Genomic DNA, 13,781 nt, shown 5'->3' on the forward strand with positions numbered 1-13,781 from the left:
CATTACTTTTAAAACAAAGGGTGTATAAATATATTATTAACGACATTAAAACTAGACAAAGGCTCATCAATTAATGCAAATGGATGGAATCGTTTCATCACACAAGTGAAAATTAAATTGGACTGCTCTGCCACAATAAAGCTCTGTGTACCTGCTTTGAAATGAAAAGCATCATGCAACTTTTACTGCTGCATTTCTTTGAAAAGTACCGAATGTCTTTGCTAAGTTGTTCTTATCTTTTTGAGTATAAGGTATTTATTACCACTAGGATAAAAACGGAATGTTGATGGTCATGTGATGCAGGCAGCTGGGATTTCAACTCAAGGTCAGTCACTGGACCCTCAGGCAGCCAAATAGTGTTTTATTTTTTTGCCAAATTCACTGATGCCTTTAGCCTTTAAATAAGGAGCACTGATTATGATTAAATTCTGTCCTTAAGAGGTATTTCATATTCTAACACATAGAATATATCTCATGAAAACTGTAACAGAATAAGAAAAACTTACTTCAGAAAAGAATTGGAGTACAGCCTGAAGGTATCTGAAATAATCAGCATGGAACCATGCAGATTTGAAATCAGATGACAAACATGTACTTTCAAAGCATGGACATTTGAAAAGAGTAACTTGTATCAGTTTCTAAATGGGGTGTTTAATGTAACTATCAGAATAATCAGTGTGAGATACAGAAATACAAAATTTAATTTGGGTCTTCAGAATTATGAACTTAAAAGAAAAATGAGGTCATTGTAGAAATGTTACTAAATAATTTTGTTTTTATGCCTAATTTAGAAATTAAATGAAAGGTAATTGATAATGCAGAGATTCTAAAATAAATGTAGCCAAATATAAAGCAAATCAGCATAACAAAACTATTACAATCTTAGAAATCCATTATGATTTAAGTAAAGTACATTTTTTTTTTTTTTTTTTTGAAATGGAGTTTCTGTCGTTGCCCAGGCTGGATCACAATGGCACGTTCTCACTGCAACCTCCATCTCCTGGGTTCAAGCAATTCTCCTGCATCAGCCTCCTGAGTAGCTGGGATTACGGGCATACGCCACCATGCCTGGCTAACTTTGTACTTTTAGTAGAGATGGGGTTTCACCATGTTGGTCAGACTGGTCTCAAACTCCTGGTCTCAAGTAATCCGCCCTCCCCAGCCTCCCAAAGTGCTGGGATTACAGGTGTGAGCCATCAGGCCCGGCTGAAAAGTGCTATGTTACTATTCTCTATTGTTTATTATTCTGAAAGAGAAATATCACATGTGTGAGCCACCGGGCCTGGCTCAAAAGTGCTATATTATTATGCCCTATTGTTTATTATTCTGAAAGAGACTTATCACATGTTTAAACATTTAAATAACAAACAAACCTCCTGGGATCATCATATCTATCACACACTTAAGGAAAATCAAACATGGTTCTGTTTTACAAATTTATTCCTATTCTAAATGTTTATTTTACAAACAGAATACTTTCTTATATTCTTGGGCTACATGAATCATTTTTATCAACAGAAGAGTGTCTGTAGTTGCTGGAAGCACAATACTTGTGTATTTTTGAGGGCTACTCTCTCTCACACACACACACAGAGTTTGGGGTATACAAGGCTTTGTAGTTTTATTACGCCTGATACCCATTTCATCTTCTTCTTCACTGTTTGTCTTGTCATATGCCTGTTTATTGTGGCCTTCCCACCCCTGCTCCACTCTGACAGTTTTGGGTTGAACTTACCTGGCTTTGTTTCCAGGAGTGGGTGTCTGATGGAACCTGCCCAATCAGAACACTGTACTCCTGAACTAGGTTGATTGATTCAGGAATGTGTAAGTGATTCCTTCCGAGTCAATCAGAACTAATCCTAGGTCTTCTCTTGGAGAGAATGGTGTTTTTATTTTATGTTGGATTTAAGGTACAATGATATAATTCTAGCACTAATAATGGATACCATATTGAGAGATAATGTCTCAGTGGTTTTTTGGTTTGTTTGTTTTTTAAAGAGCCTTTGAAAACACATTGGAGAAACGGTGAGAGACATGCTGGGCTACATGACATCACTTGATATCCCAAAACTAATTGTATCTGAAGTAATACCTCTTCACTTTTTAGTTGTATGAGCTAAGGAAATTTTTTTTTCTTAAACTGGTTCGGTAGGTTTCTGAAACTTAACAGAAATAGGCCTTACATACACATATGTATGTATGTATATTTTGGTTGAGATTAGAAATAAAGAGACCAGGGTTCTAATGATATAACTGATTAAAAAGAAAATTAATCCAATTATTGAAAGTTCCAGCTGCCTCTTTAAACAATGAGTTAATTAGATTACATGACTTACCGTTTTCATCTAGATCTAAAATCATTGGATCCAATCAATTGATTGTCAGGAAAGAACAAAGCTCTATTGGAAGAGCTTTGGAATAGAGCCCTTGAATAGAGCTCTTGGAAGCAAGCTCCATTCAACTTAGTATCTTTATAATCCCAGGCCAGATAAACTACAAAAAAAAAAAAAATACTGGTCTCTATATCAGTCGATGTGCACCATTTTATACTTAATTTATTTCAGGAACATGGCAGTTATAACACAGGTAACTACAGGTCAAGCTGGTAAACCTCACTGGAGGTAATCACTGAGCTCAGGGAGGTAGCATGATGTGGAAGAGAACAGCAAGGGATATGAAGCAGGAAGTTTGACCTTTTTTTTTTTTTTTTTTTTTTTTGAGACGGAGTTTCGCTCTTGTTACCCAGGCTGGAGTGCAATGGCGCGATCTCAGCTCACCGCAACCTCCGCCTCCTGGGTTCAGGCAATTCTCCTGCCTCAGCCTCCTGAGCAGCTGGGATTACAGGCACGCACCACCATGCCCAGCTAATTTTTTGTATTTTTAGTAGAGACGGGGTTTCACCGTGTTGACCAGGTTGGTCTCTATCTCTTGACCTCGTGATCCACCCGCCTCGGCCTCCCAAAGTGCTGGGATTACAGGCTTGAGCCACCACGCCTGGCCGGAAGTTTGACTTTTAAAGTCTAATTCTAACTCAGAATTCTTCAATTGGAAAATGAGAAGAATAATAGCTCTCTCTCACAGGCTTGTCCTAAGTATTTACTCACATAATGTACGTAAAGCTCTTATTACGGTATGTAGCACAAAGTAAATACTCAACATTTGCCGTATGCCATTATTAGCTGCAGAGCTATTGCACTGACCAAAGTTTTTGAATAAATATCATTTCCTTTGGCATGAGTACTAATGAACAGATGATTTGAAAAATACTATGTGAAAGTCATTAAAAAAAGAAAACCTCTCAGCATACTAGCTTCATTTAACCTTTGTAAGATCCTGCTTTTGATGACCAACCCAATGTTTCCTACACTTTCTCACACATTGCCTGTTATTGCTGGTCAGAAAAAGAAATTTAACGAAGTGCCATCTGGCAAAGCATTTCTCCACCTTTATATGGACCAGAAATTCCAATTGTTTCTAATGTGTGTTTCCCAGATGTAATAATTATCCTCTATTTACAGCTAAGCCCACTGATTACTATGGAAAATATTGTCAGCAAACCATACCCCAAAATGTATTGCTGTGAAAGGGAAAAAAAAATATTACAAAACAAAACCCTAAACCCAATCCAAAACAGCAGTCATGTCTTAGATAAATTTACAGAAAGTGAAGGACATGGCTATTTTTGTTTGCTAGGAGATGTTGCCTTTTTTTTTACATTAAAATGTTTTAAATTGATTCTCTATCTATTTATTTTGAGACAGTCTCGCTCTGTTGCGTAAGTTGTAGTGCAGTGGTGAGATCATGACTCACTGTAGCCTTGACCTCCTGGGCTCCAGTGATCCTCCTGCCTCAGCCTCCTGTAATAGCTGGGACTATAGGCATGTGCCACTACGCCTGGCTCATTTCTTTTCATTTTTTTGTAGAGATGAGGTCTCATGCTGTTGTCCAGGGTGACCTTGAACTCGTAGGCTCAAGGGATACTCTCCCCTTGGCCTCCCAAAGTACTTCGATTATAGGTATGAACCACTGTGCCCAGCCACTCTGATTTCTGAATCTTAATCAAACTAGCAAACTTACAAAGTAGTGATTTCATCACATGCCAATATTAACAAAGAAAAAGAAAAAGTAGGAAAAAAAACTCCACAAGTGATACTGTAAAATAATTTTCCAAGTTGCATGAATATATTAGTTCTACCTTAGTACATTTACAAGATATGACAATTAGCTAACATTTATATTTTAATTCATAAAACCAGTTTGTAAGAGAAAGAATCATATCAAGGAAAATAAGCCTATAGAGAACTAACTTTAATGATTAAAATTATCTTAGAAAGCTGATAATAAGCATTTAAAGAAGTACTAGAACATGAACCTTTAACACAAATCCAATATCCTGTTTTAGAAAAAATTAAGAATGAAGTTTTCTGCAAAAATGCATGCAATGCAAATTCTAGTTTAAAGCTGAATATACTGTAATCTAATAAATGTAGAGATGTTTTTTTATAGTGATGCAATGGGCTAGATTGTACCTTTAGACTTATAGGAATCAAAATATTATCTTCTAAGTAATTTCAAAACTTTTACATTTTTTAAAATTCTACTAAATTAATAAGAAAATAAAATTTGAATTAGCCACTTAAAGAGGAGATTTATTGCTCTGATTTAAAAAAAAAATTGCCTTTGGTAACTAACACCCTCAAACAGCTCGAGAAAAATCATTGTATGTATATATACTCATGGGCAAGAAGAAGCATTTAGGAAAGGAGAAATATTTTCTAAGGTTGGGTGATTAATTGCAATGAAAGTCTGAAATTACCTTCAGCAGTGTTGTCAACTAAACCCAGCACTTTCTGTCTCAACAGGTGCACACTCAAGCCCACCAACTCTCAGCTATTTGTCAAAGCTAAGGAAAAAGATAGCCAGTCCCCACACAGCTGTGCTTCTGGCTGCCACTACAAAAGGATGAGGCTCGGCTATTTTTAGGCTTGGGGTAGGCAATCAGCCAAATCTCAGCAGCACCACCGGAGCATGTGCTGAGATAACTGAGACTTCAGAGTTGTACCAGGACTCCACCAGCCCCCTAACTTCCTGCGTAGACACTCAACCCTATGCTCTCTTTTCTGTGGTCACCAAGTCACCTGTGGCTTTTCGTCGTGATACCCAAAATCTACATTTCTGTGCTTTTCCCAGTCCCTCTCCTATTACAACTTTTATTTCTTATCTCTAACCTCGAAGCCATGAAATTTTCCTTATTAGTACCTTTACTCAACAAGGAAAAAAAAAAAAAAAAAAAGCAGAACAATCTGCAACTGCTTCTATAAAGACAGCAGTGTGTTGAATTTGTTTATAATCCATCGTTCATTTCATTAAGCCTGTAAGTCATGGCCATTGCTACCACCATGCTTAAAAACAAGAGAAAGGCGAATGCTTATAAAAAGTGGCAGGTAAAATAACTGATGTACAAAGGAGGAAAAGACAGACTACTGTGTGTTCATAGTTAAAAGGGAGCCAGAAAAGGGAGAAAAGGAATCTGATATCAATGGTGTGCATTATTTTATCTTTGCTGAATACTGATACAGAAGGTTAATATGCCTAAGAATCTGCATTTGTGAAATTTCCCTCTGTGCTAGCATAATCTCACTAGATGTTGCGTGATTTCCATAAGGAAAGGTGGGTTTTAATGGAATAAAGGATTCTATGTTAGATCCTGCTATCTTCTCATAACTGTTTTTTGTTTGTTTGTTTTTGTTTTTTTGTTTTGAGACAGAGTCCCCCTCTGTCGCCCAGGCTGGAGTGCAGTGGCACGATCTTGGCTCACTGCAATCTCTGCCTCCCAGGTTCAAGCGATACTCCTACCTCAGCCTCCTGAGTAGCTGGGACTACAGGCATGTGCCACCATACGCGGCTAATTTTTTTGTATTTCTAGTAGAGACAGTGTTTCGCCATGTTGGCCAGGATGGTCTCTATCTCCTGACTTTGTAGTCCGCCCACCTTGGCCTCCCAAAGTGCTGGGATTAAGGCGTGTGAGCCACTGCGCCTGGCCCTCATAACTGTTCTAAATTTGTAAACTAAAGTACATGCACACATTTCTTTTATTACTGTTTTGTAATAAAATAAAATCATTTCAAAAAAGAATAGATTTTATTTAAAAAATCATTTTAAAAAGCATTTTTAAATGATTTTTTAAATAAAATCATTTAAATACCCGAGTATTGCTATCAAAACACTAATAAAATAACACACTATTCTTTTTTTAAATGATTATTTTGGCTCTGAACTGACATGAGCTTTCTTATATGAAATCCGATTTTGAAATATAAGACACATTTATTTTGAAATTAATAGGGAATGTAGGTCAAACAAAGCAAAGCCAAATCTTAATTTTACAGAACTGTTTTACTGCTACAAAAAGTCATTTAAAACAATTGTTTAAATTGGGTGCAATAATTATCTTGAAAATGCATTTTAATATGTTCCTATAAATATGATTCCATATGCTAAGGTGAAAATAATCAATGAGAGTGGAATCAAATTGATACTTTATTTCCTATTTTGATTTTATCCACATTATTCCCAAACAACTTCAATATGGCAGATAAATTGCAAAGATTTATTTTCAGGGAGCCGGTATTGTCCAGAGATGAGCCTGCTTTAGAATACAGTGTCTTTCATGAATGAGTGCACAGTTTGCCAAAAGTAATCTATTGTATCTTCTTCTCAGGCCAATAATTTAAAATGTTATACTCCAAAGAAAAACATAAATAAAAAAGACAGTCCTGTAAAATCATATGGTTATCGTATCTCTAGAAACATGTTTTTTAATATTGTAAAATATATTATTAATGTAAATATGAAAATATTCAAATTTAGGATCAAGTTTTAGAGTAGTGCTCAAAATCTCATGTCTGTCACTTGGTTACACGGCCTTGAGAAAGTTACTTAAATACTGTCCTTCGGGTTATTTTCTTTCATCTCTAAAATGGGAAGGATACTTTCCTCATGATGTAGTTCTGAAAATTAAATGAGGCACACAAATTCACACTTCCCCACGGTTCTCTAATCCTTTCCTTGATAATGTATTCACTCCCTTAGAAATCTTGTTATCTTCTGGCCAGGCACATGGCTCATGTCTGTGATCCCAGCACTCTAGGAGGCCGAGGCAGGTGGATCAGGTGGTCAGGAGTTCTAGACTAGCCTGACCAACATGGTGAAACTGTCTTTACTAAAAATGAAAAAATAAAATTAGCTGGTCATGGTCGCGTGTGCCTGTAATCCCAGTTACTCCGGAGGCTGAGGCAGGGGAATTGCTTGAGCTAGGGAGGTGGAGGTTGCAGTGAGCCAAGATCATGCCACTGCACTCCAGCCTGGCGACAGAGTGAGACTCCATCTCAAAAAAAAAAAAAAGAAAAGAAAAAGAAAAAGAAATCTTGTTCAGTTCTTTAACTTCAACTATCATCTCCATATAAGTGATTCTCAAGTATTTCTCTCTAAGTCTGTCTCCTTAGTTTTAGTTCTCCATCTAAAAGACTTTTATTATACACCCACCAGGATATCCCATCAACAATTCTAAGTTGATGTCTGAAAACAAATGGTGCCTTTCCCATTGCCCTCCAATTTTGGTTCTATTCCTGGTTTCTCTACTTCTGTTAATGTTACTGTCATCTCACCAGTTCCTCACGGTGATTAGCTATTAACATTTGTAAGAATCGCAAAATATGCTTCATTAAACATTAGATAAATGGGCATTTGGGGGTTGTATGTTAAAGAAGTTCCCAGTTGAAATGAGTTTGAGAAACTAGGTTAAAAAGCTAACCGGCTATCTTTCCTGCAGAGAGCATCTTTGCATATGCATTGCATTGAGAAACTCTAAGGGGATTTAGTATGCAGCATTCCCCTCAGTTTTATGACTAAAGAAGTCTTTGTGGAGCATGGGGACAAACAGAGGGGGTCCATAATGAATAATTACTGTACCATAGAGCACTCTTTGGGAATTACTATCAGGGAGTGTGCTATCACGATTCCCTTTTCCTCATCTCCCACAATTCAGCAACAACTTACTACCAAATAATTTGGTTTTTCTTGTCGAATCCTTATCTCATTATGAGCTACGGCCTCTGTAAATCTGGCCTAGGCTACATGTAGGCTCTCCTTCCACTGCCTTTTCTTATTCTAACATCTCAAACTCTCAATTCAATATCTTCTGTAGAATCTGAGATCTATTTTCTGTAAGAGATACAAAGATGTGTAAGACATGATCTCTATTGTCTTGGGATCTGTGAGAGGTGAGAAGAGGCCAGCAGAGTTCAAATCTACATTCAATGCCATAGGCATAGAAATATCACCTAAATGTTGTGAAACAAGAAATAGCAATCAATGCTCATATAGGAAAGGTTACATTAGGTTTCTTTAAGGAAGTGAGACCAGGATAATATTAGTCCAGGAACTTCTAAATGAAACCTTAGAAAATATTTATCTATACTGAAGAATATCTCCTTCTCATCTTAAACTAAAAATAAGTTCAAAATACAATTAATATTTTCATAACAAAATTCTCATTGGAGAAACTTTTGAAAAAAATAAAATTGTAAATGTAAGAATATGGAAGTAGTTCAGGGTATAATTTCACCCTAGATATATCTACTGCTAACGATGGTGAAATTTTATTTTGGCTATTTGACTTGTCTACAAGTCAATAAGTCCAAAGATTTAGCTCCCAGGGCTAAAGCTTTCTAAGAATAATGCCAATTAAATATTTTGAAAGGTTAAATTAAAAACATGACGATTAAATATTAAACATTTAAAGTATTTTGTCACCTCCTGTTCACAACATTTTTCTTTTCATTTCCATATATCTTAAATATGCATCTGAAAGCTATGTGAGTGTTGTAAATTGTTAAGCTGAACGTAACAAAGTATAATTTATGTTGGGGAAAACGCATTAAAATGGAACCCATTTCTTAATTTCCAAAAGAATCATCTATATGAATTGAACATTTATTTAATATCATTGAATATGCAATTCCCATATACACATCAGAGTATTTCTATGATTTACATTGCTTACAGCATAGAATATTCACCAACATTATTACTAAGAGTAGAGATATGACTCTAAAGTATCAATATTTATCCCAGTAAGTATAAAGCTCTGTGTTCATCGCAATCATTATTCATAAACAATTTGCCCAACATTGCCCTAGCATTTCTTTCCGTTCAAAGATTTATTTTCGCCTTCTGTGAATTGGAGTATGATAGTAAATGGTAATAAATGATAGAAAGTGATAGTAAATAAGTAATTTCTATAACAAAATATCTTTGGTTCTAGAGATATATGCAAAGCACAGTAGCACTCTACTCAACTCTACCCAAAGCAGGCCACAGTTCCCTAAAGAGAAAACTTAGGAATTTACTGTGGCAACAGGAGAGAAAAAAAGCAAACAAAAGGGAAATGTACAAATGTACAAATGCAGGTATGAGGAGGAGGATGTCCTTTCCTAGAAAAATAAGGTAGTTTAGTTCAGTTGCAATGTGTGGTATATGAGCGGGGCAAGAAATGAGGTAGGAAGGACAAACAAAGGGCCAGTCATGAAGAGCTTTTGAAATTTATCTATTTCAGGTCTGGGAGTGATGATTTTGACTTAATTCCCTGGTTTTCTCTAATACTGTTTATTGTTGTTATTGTTTTCTGCATATATAGAAACTTGGTAGATTATATGTATATGTATTGGTAGATTTTATACATATACATACATATGTATAATTACATATCTACATATACAATTGTTGAATCATTAAGTTGCAATCAGTAAATTTATTACTCTTTAGGATGCTGTGGGTATTACAGAAACATCGTAAGGTACTACATGGTCCTCTTATACCATGGATTTTTTTCTAAACATACAACTGTATTGCAGTGTGATATGATATGAAAATCACTGGCAGACAACTAGCTGGGTCTTAGTTTTATATCTAACTATTTATGAGAACTGGAGTCTCATTTTCCACATCTATATAATGAGGAAATGGAAAACGCTCTTCAGATTTTTTACAGTTGTGGTGATCTGTGACCTTGTTATTCACGGTAGAGTGTTGAGCTGGTGAAACAGCAAAACTGCAAACCAAATACCAGTATTTCCCTAACCATATCACCTTATCTATCTATCTCCCTATCCATCTATCTATCATCTATCTATCTATCTATCATCTATCTATATATCATCACCATCTATTATCTACTATTTTTAAAAATCATCAGTCTTCTTCATGCATATCTTAATCTCTCCCTTTTCCTATTCTTCCAGCCCCTTGCTCTTTTCGAAACACCTTCTATTTACCCTCCTACAGTTATTTTGCCCTCTGGGGCTCTGTGGTTACCAGTTGCTATTTTACTTCCCACAAAGTATCAATTTGCTCTACAATCATACTGTCAGCAGTCATCAGTAACTCAGGGAAAAAAAAAAACAAATTCTCAAGCAGCAGTGGGGATCCAAAGTCCATTTCCCAGGTATCCAAGTGGGTCACAGGAAGAGTGAGAAGAGAACAGCAAAGCCCCAAGTTATTTTCCTCTTCCCCCATATTTCACTCAGATGCCAATTTTTTGTTTTTCTCTCAAAGCTGTTTTGTTTGACAGGACTCCTTGTTATGAGCTGAATTGCCTCTTTCCCAAATTCATTTGTTAAAGTCCTAACCCCCATTATCTCAGAATGTGACTGTAGTTGGAGATATGGTTTTTAAAGAGGCATTTAAGGTTAAATGAGGTCGTCAAGGTGGGCTCTAATCCAATCAGATTAGTGTCCTTATGAAAAGATGAGATTAGAACATAGACAGGAACAGAGGAAAGACCATGAGAAGACAGATGGAGACGGCAGCTTCTGCAAGCTAAGGAGAGAGGCTTCACAAGAATTCAACCCTGATTACACCTAGCCTTCACAACTGTGGAGAAAATATATTTCTGTTTAAGAAACCTAGTCTACTGGGGTATTTTGTTACGGCAGCCCTAGAAAAATAATACACTCCTTATTCATTTGTAATGTTTTCTATTTGAATTGAGATTATTCTCATTCTCCCCTTTGGATATGTATAGATATATATCCTTATTGCTGCTAGAATAAAAATAAAAAGATGATTAACTGTAAGCATAGTGTTAACAATGAGCCCTGTTCTTCAAGTGCTTTTAGATATTTATTTGTTTATTCAAACGAGCATTAACTAAATAACCTCTTTTAAAATTATACTTTAAGTTCTGGGATACATGGGCAGAATATGCAGGTGTGTTACATAGGTCTACATGTGCCATGGTGGTTTGCTGTACCCATCAACCCATCATCTACATTAGGTATTTCTCCTAATGCTGTCCCTCCCCTAGCCCACCACCTCCTGACAGGCCCCAGTGTGTGGTGTTCCTCTCCCTGTATCCATGTGTTCTCATTGTTCAACTCCCACTTATGAATGAGAACATGCTGTGTTTGTTTTTCTGTTCCTGTGTTAATTTGCTGAGTATGTTGGTTTCCAGCTTCATCCATGTCCCAGCAAAGGACATGAACTAATCCTTTTTTGTGACTGCATAGTATTTTATGGTATATATGTGCCACATTTTCTTCATCCAGTCTATCATTGATGGGCATTTGTGTTAGTTCCAAGTATTTGCTATTGTGAACAGTGTTGCTGCAATAAACATACATGTGCATGTGTCTTTATAGTAGAACAATTTATAATCCTTTGGGTATATATGCAGTATTGGGATTGCTAGGTCAAATGGTATTTCTGGTTTTAGATCTTTGAGGAAATTGCCAGACTGTCTTCAACAATGGTTGAACTAATTTACACTTTCACTAACAATGTAAAAGTGTTCCTATGTCTCCACATCCTCTCCAGCATCTGTTATTTGTTAAGCCTTATGTTCATCCCTATGGGGAGAGGTGGGAAACATGACAATAAAATAACAGTATCCATGTAACACTGATAAACATGCCAAGGTATTTGTATTCTAACATTAAAGTAAATAGACAAAATGTGGTGAAAGATATTGTGTATTTTGATGAAGTTATGCTATGAGAACACTTTAAGACCATTCCCAAGCTCCACTGGTGGAGCCAATGGAGACTGGGGAGAGGGGTTAGGAAATAATTTCTTCCAGGATGAAGTGAAAACCAAGCTTTAATTAATTAAGTGATTGGTAAGGAGAAGACGGGTAATTTCAGGAAGACTTATCCCTGATAACATGAAAGCATGGTAGTTTGGGGGCCCGCACATAGAACCCTTTGGTTAAAGGGTTAGAAGTAGGAGACGAGGAGAAGGGTAAGAAAGGAGGTAGCAGCAATAAGCTCGGTCCCAATAGCATGACCTTGTACATACATCATGGAGCTGGCATTAGTCTATAGCAGGAAAAATATTTTCGAACTTAAAAGTTAAGGCTAATTTTAAACTTGTCACCTGTAGTAGTATCTTTAAATGAATGAAATTTTCCTATCTTCATTTATAGTAATCAGCATTTTTCAGTGCAAGGAAATTTCTAAGTGAACGTAAATTTTACTCAACTTGTAATTTCCTTTAGGAATTGCTAGTCATTTAATATTTTCACAAAATGATAACTGTAATCAAGGCAGAAAGCTTTATTTCAGCCAACAAAGAATAGTCCTTCACAAAGGAGTTGCAAATACTCTAATGATTATTCTCATTTCTCTCCCTTGTTGAAGGATACTAGTTCCTGTTCTGTTTGTAGCCATGATAAACAAACTATAGTATCACCATCCCTCTAGTCCAGGAAATGGACTGTTTTATGTAGATGAAATATTATTATTACAAAATCTGTCTTACATTCCAAACCTAGCCTTGGACAGGATTTATGATGACTGAACCCCCCATCCATGCTGGATATCACACCATGATGAAGTGTTTATTTGTATTTCTGTGAGGTTGATGCATAACTATGCAACTCTCCTGAAGTGTAAACTGGCTACATCAAAATGGCTAAATATTTGGCCTACTGTTTTTCTTTAAACTTAAATTATAAGTTTAGATTAGAAAGCTTAACTTGGATTACTTAAATAATTGACTGGACATCTGAAAAAATATTGATCACCTTTCTATACATATAAGCTTTCTGTTCAATTTATAAAATGTAGTAGTACAAATTTACATACCTATACTGCCCTAGTAAGAAATCAGGAGGTCAACATTGATGATTTTCTCTCACTATTTTTGTCTCTTTCCTCATTACCTGCTCCAGTATGTTTTACTAATTAAATATCTAAATGTCTTTTGTTCGCGTTTTGTCTTTTTCATTCCGAATGCTCTGAGGCTCCTATCTGGGAAATAACTACAACCCTCTTACAGCTGCTTTTAGAACGGTGGCTCCACACACAATCTGCACTTGGTGTGCCTTTATATTCTGATTTAATTGGTCTGCAAGAGTTTTCACAAATATTATCAGTTAGCTAAGAAATACGTCTGAACCGTCTCCTTTAAAAATTCAAGATGCAAAAATAAATACTTCTTGACAACACATAATTGCTTTATTGACTTTTTTGGTGGTTGTTTTTTGTTTTGTTTTTATTTTTGCTATTCTGTTTGTAGTCATGATAAACAAACTATGGTATCACGATCCCTCTAGTACAGGAAATGGACTGTTTTATGTAGATGAAATATTATAATAATAAAATCTGTCTTACATTCCAAACCTTGCCTTGGACAGGATTTATGATGACTGCCCCCCATCCATGCTGGATATCACACTATGCTGAAATAATGTATTTTTGTTTGTTTTTGTTCGTTTTTGTTTT

The 13,781-nt window shown here is 35.9% G+C and overlaps 1 protein-coding gene across 4 annotated transcripts in view; it reads right to left on the reverse strand.

Annotated features, from left to right (window-relative positions):
• DMD (dystrophin) overlaps window positions 1–13,781 on the reverse strand; it is a 2,282,798-nt gene that overhangs the window by 2,111,993 nt on the left and 157,024 nt on the right. The window lies entirely within an intron of this gene.

Source organism: Sapajus apella, unplaced genomic scaffold (genome assembly GCF_009761245.1).
Source record: "Sapajus apella isolate SASKATOON/1434 unplaced genomic scaffold, GSC_monkey_1.0 scaffold17, whole genome shotgun sequence".
NCBI classification, from domain to species: Eukaryota; Metazoa; Chordata; class Mammalia; order Primates; family Cebidae; genus Sapajus; species Sapajus apella.